General features: G+C 34.5%; 1 pseudogene; it reads right to left on the bottom strand.

The window, feature by feature from the left end:
- Window positions 1-10,460: 10,460 nt before the first annotated feature.
- LOC150001995 (DNA polymerase beta pseudogene) lies at window positions 10,461-11,804 on the bottom strand (annotated as a pseudogene).
- Window positions 11,805-13,915: the final 2,111 nt, after the last annotated feature.

Below are 13,915 nucleotides of genomic sequence, written 5' to 3'. Positions count from 1 at the left end.
AATATATAGCATTTTACTGATACATTCTTATTTTATTTATACTTATTTTAATAATGAATGATTGTGAACATTTTGTTTAGTTCCTATAGCTAAGATAACGTTTTTCTACAAAACCTTTCTTCTATTGATTTATTTTTGTTTTGCTTCTGATTAATACATAATTATAAGGTAATAGGAATGTGGAAGAATTTTTTCCTGGATAGGAATTTAAGGCATTTGTAAGATATTTGAAAAAACAAAAAAAAACTTGCCTTTTCTTTATAACAAAATTCATAGTTCTAGAAAATATTTTTTTTATTGTTAGTTTCCTTTTGTAATTGTTTGCCATCTTGTGGACAATGAGTACTGGTGCACTTTGTAAGATTGGTTTCTATGTAGGATATCTAGAGATGGAAACTGATCCAAGATATTCTGGGGCAATGTGTGTTTTCCATTCATGTGTACTGGTTTAGATTATGTAGGATAAAAATGCTTAGTCTTTCTTTTGTCTTTATTAAGATGATATTGTAGATATGTACCCTTACCTTAGATAAAACATTGTTTTTATTACAGAATTTAATATTCAGACTTTTTATGTACATTTTTGATGAAAATCAAAATTACATAAAAATAAGGAACAGTTGTTTAAAGGAGTCAGAACTAGTTAGGGAGAGAAAATGAACCAACAGACAGGATTGTAATGAGAAGAACAAAGGTCTAATGAGAGTTAGAGAATGGGAGAGGATAGAAAGAATATGGAGAGAATTGGTGGGTGAGGAATTAATCCAGAAAGGGGGAGTACGTGATTAGGTAGGAAAAAGAAATAGCAAAGAAAAAACAGAAGGATCTGTGCAGAGGCAACTAGACAAGATTGAAATTGAAAAGCGCATTAAAAATATGTCCAAGCCCTGGCTGCTGTGGCTCAGTGGATTGAGCGTTGGCCTGTGACCCAAGTGTCACTGGTTCAATTCCCAGTCAGGGCACATGACTAGGTTGCACGTTAGATCCCCAGTTGGGGATGCGAGTGAAAGGCAACCACAGAGTGATGTTTCTCTCCCTCTCTTTCTCCTTTCCCCTCTCTCCAAAAATAAACAAACAAACAAATAAATAAATTATTTTTTAAAAACTTAAAAAAAAAAGTCCAAGAGAAAAGAAAGATGGGATTTAAAATGAGTTGAGAGAGTATAGAAATGGTGCTTTATTTTGTAATGTGTGTCAGGTATGTAGAAGAAGCACCACTTCTCTGATTTTGTCTGGAAGATTCCAAGACAGTGTGCCATACATTCTACTTCCTGATTACAGTGATCAATGTATAGACCTAGATTACATATGCATGTGTCTGGATTGGTTTTCTCCTTTTACTTTTTCATATTTAGAGTTCTCATAATTCAGGAAAATAGTGAGTGGAGCTGTGCTTCTTTTACTGAGATCTATTATTTCACTTGGAATTTTGTTGGAGTATTCAATGAGCGGGATGTACAAGTGGAATCTAGGACACCTGATTGCCTTGAGCAATTAAGGCAGTTGAGAGTGTTGGAAAATAATGTTAGCCCATGAACACTTCAGATGTCTGTTATTTACAGAGTGAAGTCATGTATTCTTGCCAAGAAATACTTACTGAGTTTCTATAATATGTTCAGTAATTTTTTTTTTAGTTCACAGGAGATGTTACAGACTGAAAATCTCACCCTTCTTTAAAAATTATGTTTTAGCTTATATGCATCTGCATGCCTCATGTGATAGGCAGAATTATCTAATGACCCACAGTGACCCATGCCTTGAGCATGGATGGAACCTGTGAATATTATGGGATACCATTCCTGCGATTATGTTATCTTAAATGACAAAAGGGAGATTATCTGTTTGGGCCTGATCTGATGCCATGAGTCTTTTAAATCTAGATCTAGAAAGTCAAACTGAAGAAGTCAGAGATGTAAATACTAGAGAGATTTGAAGAGAGAATTCTGCTGCTGGCTTTGAAGATGAAGGGGGCCACGAACATGTAAGTGGTCTCTAGGACCTGAGGTCATCCCCTAACCAAGAACCAGCAAGAAAAAGGAGACCTGAGTCTTGCGGAGACAAACCACTGAGTCCTTCTCACTCTTCTTTGAGTTTGTAAGAAATGCCTGAGGACCAGATGAGAATACAATTTGTGGATATCTTGATTTGAATCCCAGAGCAGAGAGGATATAAAAGTAGACTATTTTAAGGTTCTTACTCTACATGTGAAATGATATAATATTATTGGAAAATATGCTGTGATAAGGGGTATGTGTGTGTGTGTTAAATCCAAGAGCAACCACAAAATTAAAAATAAAAGAGGTGTAACCAAAAGTCAATAGTGGAGATGAAACGGAACCTAACCACTAAAAAAACATATACAATAGTCCCAAAAGAAGTTAAGAAAAATTAGAAAATCCAAAAAATTGGGAATAAATAGAAAATAAACAATACATGGTAGATATAAATTCAAACATATCAATAACTTCAATGTCAACATCAGATAAAAATAGCAAGGTTCAATTCTATACTGTCTATAACACTGTTTTAAAATAAGGACAAAAGGTTTTTAAAATAAAAGAAGAAATGATATGCCATATAAACACAAATAAAAAGTTAGATTAGCTATATTAATATTAAGTGAGGTAGATTCATAACAAGAAATATTACTGAGGAAAAACAGGACATTGCATAATGACATAGGGTTCATTTAATGAAGAAGATATCCAACTGTAAATTGCATTTATATAGTAAGAGTTTCAAAACACATTAAATGAAACTGATACAACTAAAAGGAGGGACAAATAAATAATTATAGTTTGAGAGTTCAACACTATTTATTCAGTAATTTATAAAACAAGTAGACAAAAACTTCAGCAAGGATATAGAAACACTATAACCCACTCTGACATAACTGAGAATTACGGGACACTCCACCTGCAATAGAAGGATACACTTTTTTAGGATATATGTTTTTTTCTCCAACTGCACCCAGAGCAGTCATCCAGAGAAACCATATTCTGGGACATAGTTTAAATCTCCACAGATTTACAAAGACTAAAATAGTGAACGTATGTTTTTTGACAATGAAACTTGAAATCAATAAAAATATATCAGAAAAATCTTCTGATATTTGGAAATTAAGCAACCTACTTCTAATTAACCATATGTCAATGAACTTACAAGGTAAATTAGAAAAACAGATTAATTTAAAATAAAATGAGACCTTTTTAAAAATTTTGCGATGCTTTTTCTATAGCACCTTTAACAGGACAGCTGAACAGTGCTTAGAGGGCAAGTTATGCTATCCTTGCTTGTGTTAAAAGAAGAATTATCTCAAAGTAGCAATTTAAGATTCCACATTAACAAACTAGGGGGAAAAAAAGAAAGCCTAAAGAAAGAAATGAAGAGCAGAAATCAATAAAATAGCAATAGAATCAGTGAATCTAAATCACTAAACTAATAGCCAGTATGATCAAGAAAATAGAAGATACAAGTTACAAATACCAGGAATGAATAAGGATCCAAAATTACAGATTGTACAGATAGCAAATGGATTATAAGGTAATAATAGCAATAATTTTAGTCACATTAATTATACAGATTGAATCTACAAATACCTTAATAGTTTAAACTATTAAAGCTCATTAAAAAGAAACATATTACATAAATTGACATTTGAATATTAAAGACATAGCTAAATGTCTCTCCACAATGAAAATTCTAGATTCCTTCCCCCTTTGTCAAAAATTCTAGATTCAGATGGCTTCGTGTATTCAGCATAGTGTTAGAAGTTCTACTAGTGTGATAAAGGCAAGAAAAGGAAATAAAAGTCATAAAGATTGAAAAGGAAAAATTAAAATTGTCCCTATTAGCAGATGTTATAATTGTATACATATAAAATCTGAATAAGTCTACAAAAAACTGCTAGAACTAATAAGTGAATTGGTCAAGTTTGTTAGGTATAACACAAATGTACAAAAATCAATAGTATTTCTATATACTTACAATGAACAGGTGGACATAAAAATTAAAAATACTATTTCATAAATGAAATACTTAAAACATGTACAGAATTTATATACTGAAAACTGCTGATGAGAAAACTAAAAAAAATTCAATAAATAGAGAAACATATATTTGTAGATTAGAAGACTGAACATATTAAAGATGGCAATTCTTTTGAGGTTCTTAACATTCTTAACATTCCAGCAAGATATTTTGTATTTATAGGTAAAATTCTAAAATTTATGTGGAAAGGCAAATGAACAATAATAGCTAAAACAATTTTGAAAAAGAGTAAAGTGAGAAGAATATAATACCTGATTAAAAGACTTACAATATAAGTTTTTATATTACCTACAGTAATCAAGATAGTGTGGTATTGGTGCAGGGATAGACATATGGAATTGAATAGAGAATGCAGATATAGACCCACACAAATATGCCTGACCTTTGGCAAAATTGTAAAAGCAGTTCAATGGAGAAAAGACATCCATTCAAGAAATGCAGCTGGAGCAACTGGACGTCCATAGGAAAAACAAACAAACAAACAAAACCTTTGACCTAAGTTTCACACTTTATATGAAAATGAATTCAAAACAGATCATGGACTTAAATATAAGAGGTAAAATTATAACACTTTAACACTTTTAGGAAATAAAAGAAGGAAACAGGAGAAAATCTTCAGGTTCTAGGCTGAGGCAAAGAGTTCTTAGATGTAACACCAAAAGCATGCTCTGTAAAGGGAAAAACTGTTAAATTACACTTCATAAAAATTTAAAACTTTTGCTCTGTGAAACGCCTTGTCACAATCAAGAATAAAATATTTGCAAACTAAATACCTGGCAAAACATTAGTAGTATCTAGAACATATACAGAGCTCCCAAAACTTAATAGTAAGGAAAAAAGCATTCCAGTTAGAAAAAGGAAAAAATACATCAAAGGACACTCACCAAAGAGGATATAAAATGGCAAAAGCGCATGAAAAGGTTTTTAACATCATTAGGTACATGCAAATTAAAACTACAATATGACACCACTATATACTTATCAGAGAGGCTAAAAAAAAGAACAGAGTCAATGTCAAATACTGGCTTGGACACACAGAAACTGGTCACTCACACATTGCTGATGGGAATATAAAATGGTACAGCCACACCAGAAAATACTTTGGCAGTTTCTTTAAATACCAAACAGGTAATTACTATACAAATCAGCAATTGCACTCCTGGGCATTTATCTCAGAGAAATGAAAACTTATGTTCACACAAAACTCTGTACACTAATGTTCATTGAAGCTTTATTTGTAATATCCCTGAATTGGATGTTCTTCACGGGGTGAAAGGCTGAACAAATTGTTGTATGTCCATACTATGAAATCATACTTAGCAGTAAAAGAAAATGAACGATTAACACACACCACAACCTGAATGAATTTTCAGAGAATTATGTTGAGTGAAAAAGCCAGTCCCCAAAGTTTACCTATAATATGATTTTATTTAAACCCTGTTCTTTAAATGCAAAACTACAGAAACGATTAACAGATTAGAGATTGCAAGGAGTTGAGGTGGTGGGAGGTGGGCAGGAAGTGAGAGTTCTATGAAAAGGCTATACACAGTATCCTTGTGATGGTAGAAATGTTCTATATTTTAACCCTATCAATATTGATATCCCAGTTATTTAAGGTATAGTTTTGCATGGAAACCAAAGGCAAATAATATTTATCTTACTTCTTACAATAGCACGTAAAATGACAATAATCTAAAAAAGAAAAGTTGACTTAAAATTATATACATATAAAAATTGTTACTAGAGCAAAATGCACTCCTCTGAAGGTCTAGGTACTTAAAAAGTTTACTTTTTCTCACCTATTATAAATTTAAAGAGCTTCACTTAATGATTTTATGTCCTTGAAACTCCTAATTATTTTATATAGTTGTAGAGCCAGGCTCTGTTCTTTGTGTACAATGTTCATATTTCTCCAGCGACATGCAAATTGTTAGTAAAAATAGATTTTTTAATGTATTTATTTTTCTAAACAATAGGTGGCGTCTGAGTTTTACAAATAAAATAGATGATTCTTGCTCTTGTGTCAGGAAATGTAACTGTATTTTAAAAATTAGTATAGATTGAATTTATACTAGTTTAGACTGTTTCTAAGTATTGGCTAACTGACTGAAAGAGTAAACATTTTTTTTCTAAAATTAACATTGGCACGAATGCCTTCCCCTTCATTACATCTCGTTTTTGCTCGACAATGTCTTTTACCCATCAGTTGGAACGCGTGTTGCCATGAAAGGTAAGCACTTTGTGAGCTGAACTCACTCACTGAGTAGCTTCTTTCTGGAAGTGGTGTTTGCGGCAGACGCTGTTGACACACGGTCCCTATCGGAAGAGGCCTATCTCGGTCCTTTGCCCAGACGCACCAGCTTACATGTAACTGCACCCTCGAGGCTGTTTATAATCCTGCCAGGAGCTACTAATCAGTTATTGTACATCTGCTGCAAACACAGCTGTAGAACTTTTTTTTTTTTTTGGATTTGGTGTAATATGGTAGCACAAAGATTTGTCAGGAAATGTGTACAGATTGAAAGTACCAAGAGAATACCAAATTATAAATGAAGCTTTTTATGCCATCAAGGCCTATTCAGCTTAAATCAACAAATCAGCCAAACCAAACAAACAAAAAAGGCAGACCTACCTAGGCCCTTTTGGACCTTCCATGTAACTGCTTCTGGGAGGATCTAGAAGCAGTCCACCTGACCTCACTGGCATGTCCTTGACTGCAGTGATTGGCTGAAATGGAGCAACTGAAGACTCCCCAAGTCCTTGCTCAGATGAGAATGAACTGTATGGCACAGTTGACTTGCTCAGAGGAGCTTTAGAATTCCCTTGTTCTGAAAGGCCAACAGCTGCTTGCACTGGAGGACAGTAAGTGGAGGGTGGGGCTGAACCAAAAGACACAGGCATGGGACGTAATGCTGGTCTAGGTTTCTCTGGAAGTTCTGAAGTCTGAGAACTGGAGCCTGGTGGAACTGGGGCTGCTGTTAATTGAGGCGGTATCCCCTGTGGAACCCCAGGGGGAGGTATTCCTAGAGGAGGTGTGGCTGAAGACAATGGTGGGAGGGGCACAGAAAAATGTGAAAATAGCCTGTAGATTTCATAATGCAATTTTATGCCCCTTTGAATACATTGCAATTTATACATGCATGAGAATACTTTTTCTCTTAAATCATACTGGAAGTTTTAACTACAATCTAGCAAATTCTAATGTATACCAAATGTTAATTTCGCTTTATTTTCCTTTTCTTTTTTTTAGATATCATGAAGTTCATTTGTAAAGCTTTCTAGACTACAGTATTCAAGAAACAAATCAACAATCTAAGGACAAAACATCAGGACATCTATGTATTTCAGGATAACAAATTTCGTCTGCTTGCTCAGATGTCTGCAGGAAAACAGTCCTTAGAACATGCATCTAAGTATTTAGCATTTACATGTGGCTTAATCAGAGGTGGCTTATCAAACCTGGGAATAAAACGTATTGTAATAGCTGAAGTGTCTTCAGTCAATGCCTGCCTGTGGTGATAGAGGAGTTGGAGAATGCACTGAAATGCAAGCCTGTAACAGTGTAAAGAGTTAAATTATTCATGTATAAAGAATTTCAAGTAGCAATGATTTAATTACATTGTTGCTCATTTGTGTTGATAGAAGCTATTTGCTAACTTGCATAATGAAAGATGTACACTTAAGCAGGAGTAAGGTATTTTATCAATTTAATATAGACTAAGTTAAAATAGATAGACATTTTACCATAATATAAACTGTACTGAAAGTATTGAGAATGAAAAAAAAACCCTAATTTCAAATAAGTAAACACCAAGAAGTAGGATCCTTATTTTAAACATTTTTGTTTGCTTAGAGTGCTATGTATTTAAACACAGATGGAGAAGCAAAACTCAGGGTTTGATAAATTAGAATAAAGTATACACCAGTCACAATCATTTGTATAAGAAAGAACAAATTTGTTTTTGTCTCATGCATATATTTTAGTTTTTTTAAAAAGCAAACAGCAGAAAAAGACATACTATTAAAACATAACATTAAACATTTCTATAGGAATACTAATCTATTGTGGCTTAATACTTTTTCTAATAGTGTCACTTATAGCAAGTAATATTTGATTATATATCTTTGCTATTTCCAACTTCATTTGTCTGCACTGACATTGTGAAGAGCCAGAAACACAATCAGTTCAAGATAACTGACAAGGATTTAATGTCACTTATTATTTATTGAATGAAAATGCATTTTATATAAAAGCTGTATGATTAATAAAGTATACTATTATTTTAACTATTTTTTAAAAATTTATTTATTACATTTCTATTACAGTTGCCATACTTTTTCCCCCATTGCTCCCCCCTACGCCACCCACCCCTTCTCCCACAGTCAATCCCCACCCTGTTGTCCATGTCCATGGGTCATTTATACTAGTTCCTTGACTAGTCCCTTCTTCTTTTCCCCCTCGTTCTCCCCCATCCAACTTCCCCCTGGTCACTGTGAGTCTGTTCCTTGTTTACACGCCTCTGGTTCAATATTGCTCATTTGTTTGTGTTGTTCATTAGTTTCCTGTATTAAGTGATATCGTATGGTATTTGTCTTTTGTTGCCTGGCTTATTTCGCTAAACATAATTCACTCCAGTTTCATCCATGTTGTCACAAATAGTAGGAGTTCTTTCTTTGTGCTGCATATACTCCATTGTGTAAATGTACCACACTTTTTTGACCCACTCATCTACAGATGAGCACTTAGGCTATTTCCAGCACTTGGCTATTATAAATAGTGCTGCTATGAACACAGGGGCACATAGGTTCTTTCGAATTGGTGTTTCAGGATACTTAGGGTATAATCCTAGCAATGGAATTGCTAGATCAAAAGGCAGCTTCAATTTTAGTTTTTTGAGGAAGTTCCATACTGTTTTCCATAGTGGCTGCACCAGTCTGCATTCCCACCAACAGTGCAGTAGGGTTCCTGTTTCTCCACATCCTCGCCAGCACTTGTTGTTTGTTGATTTGTTGATGATGGCCATTCTGACCAGTGTGAGGTGGTATCTCATTGTGGTTTTTATTCACGTCTCTGTGATGGCCTATGATGTTGAGCATAGTTACATAAGCCTATGGACCCTCTGTATGTCCTCTTTGGAGAAGTGTTTGTTCAGGTATTTTGCACATTTTTTAATTGGATTGTATGTCTGTGTTGAGTCATATAAGTTCTTATATATTATGGAGATCAATGCCTTGTCTGAGGTATCATTGGCAACTATGTTTTCCCATGCGGTTGGTTCCCTTTTCATTTTGCTGATGTTTTCTTTTGCTGAGCAGAAACTCTTTAGTTTGATGTAGTCCCATTTGTTTGTTCTTTCCTTTATTTCCCTTGCCTTAGGAGATATAGCTGTGAAAATATTGTTACATGGAATATCTGAAACTTTACTGAATATGATTTCCTCTATGATTTTTATGGTGTCACAGCTTACACTTAAGTCTTTTATCCATCTTGAGTTTATTTTTGTCTATGGTGTAAGTTGGTGCTCTAGTTTCATTTTTTTGCATGTCCCTGTCCAGTTCTACCAGCCCCATTTGTTGAAGAGGCTCTTCTCACTCCATTTTATGTTCCTTCCCCCTTTGTCAAATATAAGTTGACCATATAGACCTGGGTTTAATTCTGGGATCTCTATTCTGTTCCATTGATCTATATGTTTGTTCTTTTTTTTCCTTAAAAACATTATTGTTTACTTTCTTTCATTTCTTGGAAAGGAAATTCCATTTCACCTCAAAATAACTTAGTAAAGAAATAAGATTCAAAAGGCAATATCATCTTATGTTTGTACAGTTCTTTGCAAGTTATAAAGCATTTTTACAGTTTGTTTTCAATAGCTTTACTTATCATTTGATAACTTTTTGTATTTTATATTTACATAACTTTTATATTTCAAAGCTACAGCTTTCAATGAGTGTTTTTAGTTATATAGTTTTACCATTTAAAGTTAAAAATTACCTTGGAAGAAAACTAGGCCAAAAAAAGTGAAATTTTTGTTAGAAGCTGAAGAGGTTGTACTTTGTATTTATGGGTGCATTGGAAGTGGTTTTGCTCAGGGAGGCTCTTTCTGATGGATCACAACCAGTATTTCATTTAAGAGTTAAACCACACACCTGTTCTTCTATTTAAGTACATATCACAAAATCGAATATAGTCAACCAAAGAAAAAAATTAAATTTATAAAGATCCCTAGTTTTTTAAAAATACTGAACCATCCTTAAGAAGATAGCCTCTGGGTGTATCTTAACTGACTAATTTGTAATCAGTAAGTAGGAAAGGAAGTGGGGGTATGTTGATTTATAGCATAAGGACAGAAAATGAGAAAATAAAAATTCCCATTAAAGATGTATCATCTCACCTCTTAATTCCCTCGAGTAAACCCTTGGTAAAGTGTGATCAAAAATGTAAATTTAAACATTTTCTAATAAAACCAGAACAAGATCATCTGATCATACTACATGAGGTTTTATTGACCACGGTGCAGGCTCAAGCATGAAGAAACAATCATTTAAAAACACCAAAGACCCTTAAATAGCAAAGGTTAAGAAATAAATTAAGACTCCTGTTGGGCTGTGCCTGGGAGGAAGGATAGGCACCATTCACTTCGATCCTTCGGCTCTAGGTATTTCCACTGAATGTAGTCAAAGATATCTTTCTCACTATCCACTGGCAGGGGTTCTCCTGCAACTCCAGTGACTCCTAAGGGACGGATTGAGTATTCGTTGATTGTGGAGCCCTTTTCTAAGGCATGAGCTTTCATGTTCTTATTGAAAATATCACTCCCAGTGAAATAGAGAACACCACGGTAATACTGATCCTTGGGTATCAACCTGATATCAATTTTTTTGTGTGTGTGGATATTCCTTTCCATCATTTTTACTGGGATGCTGGCAAACACCCATGAATTTTGTTTCACTTTTAGAGAGAGTATCTGTAATAAAACAGACCTTTTGTAACTACTCCATAACACAATGTAACAACTTTGGCTGTTTATTTGATTCAGAGGTAAAACTCGGGTGGGTCAGAAGAACATCCATGTCACCACTGGACTCTGCACCTCTTCTGAAACTGCCACCGACTGTAACAATGTATTCAGAATCCACTTTTTTAACTTCATTTAGTACAATGTCTTGCATTTGTAACATCTCTTCACGAGGAATTCTTTTCTCAAAGTCCTCAAAATATTTCAATCCAATTCGCTGATGATGGTTCAATTTATCTTCATTTTCTCTGAGATCTTCTAATTTTTAATTCCTTCATCTAAAAACTTCCTTGCAGCAGATGGACCAATGCCAGTAACTCGGGTCAGGAAATTGATGGATGAACTTGTATCATCCTGCTGAATCTTTTCCAGTTTACGCAATTTTCCAGTTGCTAAAAATTCATCAATTTTTTTCAGCAATTTTTGTTCCTACTCCGGGCAATTTCTTAGCTTCTGCTCCATTCTTTATTTTTGTGTGGGTACTTTGCTATCACAGATGCTGCCTTTCTGTAAGTATTGTGTTTGTGGATCGCCTGGTTCACGTTCTTTTCAAAGTTTGCGAGTTCTGTGAGCATGTCGGTGATCCCTCCGTTGAGAGTTTCCTGTGGCGCCTTCCATTTGCTCATGGTGGCCTTTACCTGAGAACCTCAGGGACTACAGACCCAGGGACTGGCTCCCCTCTCCCAGCTTTAAGGAGGGGCAGGGATTGAAGAGGGGGAGTAGGACCAGCCCACCCCTCGAACACCCAGCACGATCTTATATGTCTGTTCTTATGCCAGTATCAGACTGTTTTGATTACAGTGGCCTTGTAGTATAGTTTGATATCTGGTGTTGTGATTCCTCCTGCTGTATTCTTCTGTCTCAAGATTGCTTTTGCTACTTGGGCTCTTTTTTGGTCCCCTATAAATTTTTGAAGTATTTGTTCAAGTTTTGTGAAATATGTCATTGGTACTTTAATGGGGATTGTGTTGAATCTATAAATTGCTTTGGGTAGTATGGGCATTTTAATGATGTTGATTTTTCCCATCCATGAACATGGTATATGCTTCCATTTAATGGTATCTTCCTTAATTTCTTTCTTCAGTGTTCTGTGGTTTTCTGAGTACAGGTTTTTTACCTTCTTGGTTAAGTTTATTCCTAAGTACATTATTTTTCTTGTTGCTATAGGAAATGGGATTTTTTTCTAGTTTCTACCTATGCTATTTCATTATTGCTGTACACAAATGCCTTCAATTTCTGAATATTGACTTCGTACCCTTCTATTGTGCCAAACTCACTTATTAGGTTGAGTAGTATTTTGGCGGGGTCTATAGAGTTTTCTATGTATGCTATCATGTCATGTACAAATAATGACAGTTTTACTTCCTCTTTTCCAATTTGAATGCCTCTTATTTATTTTTCTTGTCTGATTGCTGTGGCTAGAACTTCCAACACTATGTTGAATAGAAGTGCAGAGAGTAGACATCTTTGTCTTTTTCTTGATCTTAGGGGGAAAGCTTTTAGTTTTTGCCCATTGAATGTGATGTTGGCAGCAGGTTTCATATATATGGACTTTATTATGTTGAGGTATGCTCCCTCTGTTCCCATTTTGCTGAGTGTTCTTATCATAAATGGGTGATGAACTTTATCAAATGATTTTTCTGCATCTATTGATAAGATCATGTGGTTCTTGTCTTTCATTTTGTTTATGTGGTGTATTACATTTATTGATTTGTCAATATTATACCATCCTTGCATCCCTGGGATGAATCCCACTTGATTGTGGTGTACAATCTTTTTAATGTATTGCTTGATCTGGTTTGCCAATATTTTGTTGAGGATTTTAGAATCTATGTTCATCAGTGATATCGACCTGTAGTTTTCCGTCTTTGTTGTGTCTTGACCTGGTTTTGGAATCAGGATGCTACTGGCCTGATAGAAAGAGTTTGGGAGTCTTCTCTCTTCTTGAATTATTTGGAACAGTTTGAGAATGATAGGAGTAAGTTCTTCCCTAAATGTTTTGTAAAATTCACCTGTGAAGCCATCCAGTCCAGGGCTTTTGTGTGCTGAGAGTTCTTTGATTACTGCTTCAATTTCACTAGTTGTTATCAGTCTATTCAGGCTTTCTGCTTCTTCTGTAATCAGTTTTGGAGAATTAGATGTTTCCCAAAATTTGTCAATTTCATTCAGGTTGTCAACTTTTTTTCATATAGTTGTTGGTAGTAATTTCTTACAATCCTTTGTATTTCTGTGGTATCAGTTGTAATTTTCCCTCTTTTGTTTCTGATTTTGTTTTTATGGGTCTTCTCTCTTTTTTTCTTGAGAGCCTGGTTAAAGGCTTGTTGATTTTGTTTATCTTTTAAAAGAATCAGCTTCTGGTCTTATTGATCTTTTGGTTTGTTAAGTCTCTATGTCATTTAATTCTGCTCTGATCTTGATTATTTCCTTTCTTCTTTTCGCTCTGGGCTATGTTTGTTGTTGTTTCTCTAGCTCTTGTAGATGTAGAGTTAGACTTTTTAATTGATATTCTTCTATCCTTTTTATGTAGGCATGTATTGCTATGAACTTCCCTCTCAGGGCTGCCTTTGCTGTGTCCTATAGGTTTGGGGCTGGTGTGTGTTAGTTATCATTTGTTTCCAGAAAACTTTTTATTTTTTCTTTGATGTAATTGTTAACCCATTCATTATTAAATAGCATATTATTAATTCTCCATGAATTTGAATGCTTTTGAGTTTTTTCCTTGAGATTGGTTTCCAGTTTCAAGCTGTTATGATCTGAGAAGATGTTTGATATAATTTCGATTTTCTTGAATTTGTTGACACTTGTTTTGTGTCCTACCATGTGGCCTACCTTTGAAAATGTTCCATGTGTAC

Source organism: Furipterus horrens, unplaced genomic scaffold, assembly GCF_987537825.1.
Source record: "Furipterus horrens unplaced genomic scaffold, mFurHor1.1.pri manual_scaffold_9, whole genome shotgun sequence".
Classification (NCBI taxonomy): Eukaryota; Metazoa; Chordata; class Mammalia; order Chiroptera; family Furipteridae; genus Furipterus; species Furipterus horrens.
This window is presented reverse-complemented; position numbering and strand designations above follow the sequence as displayed.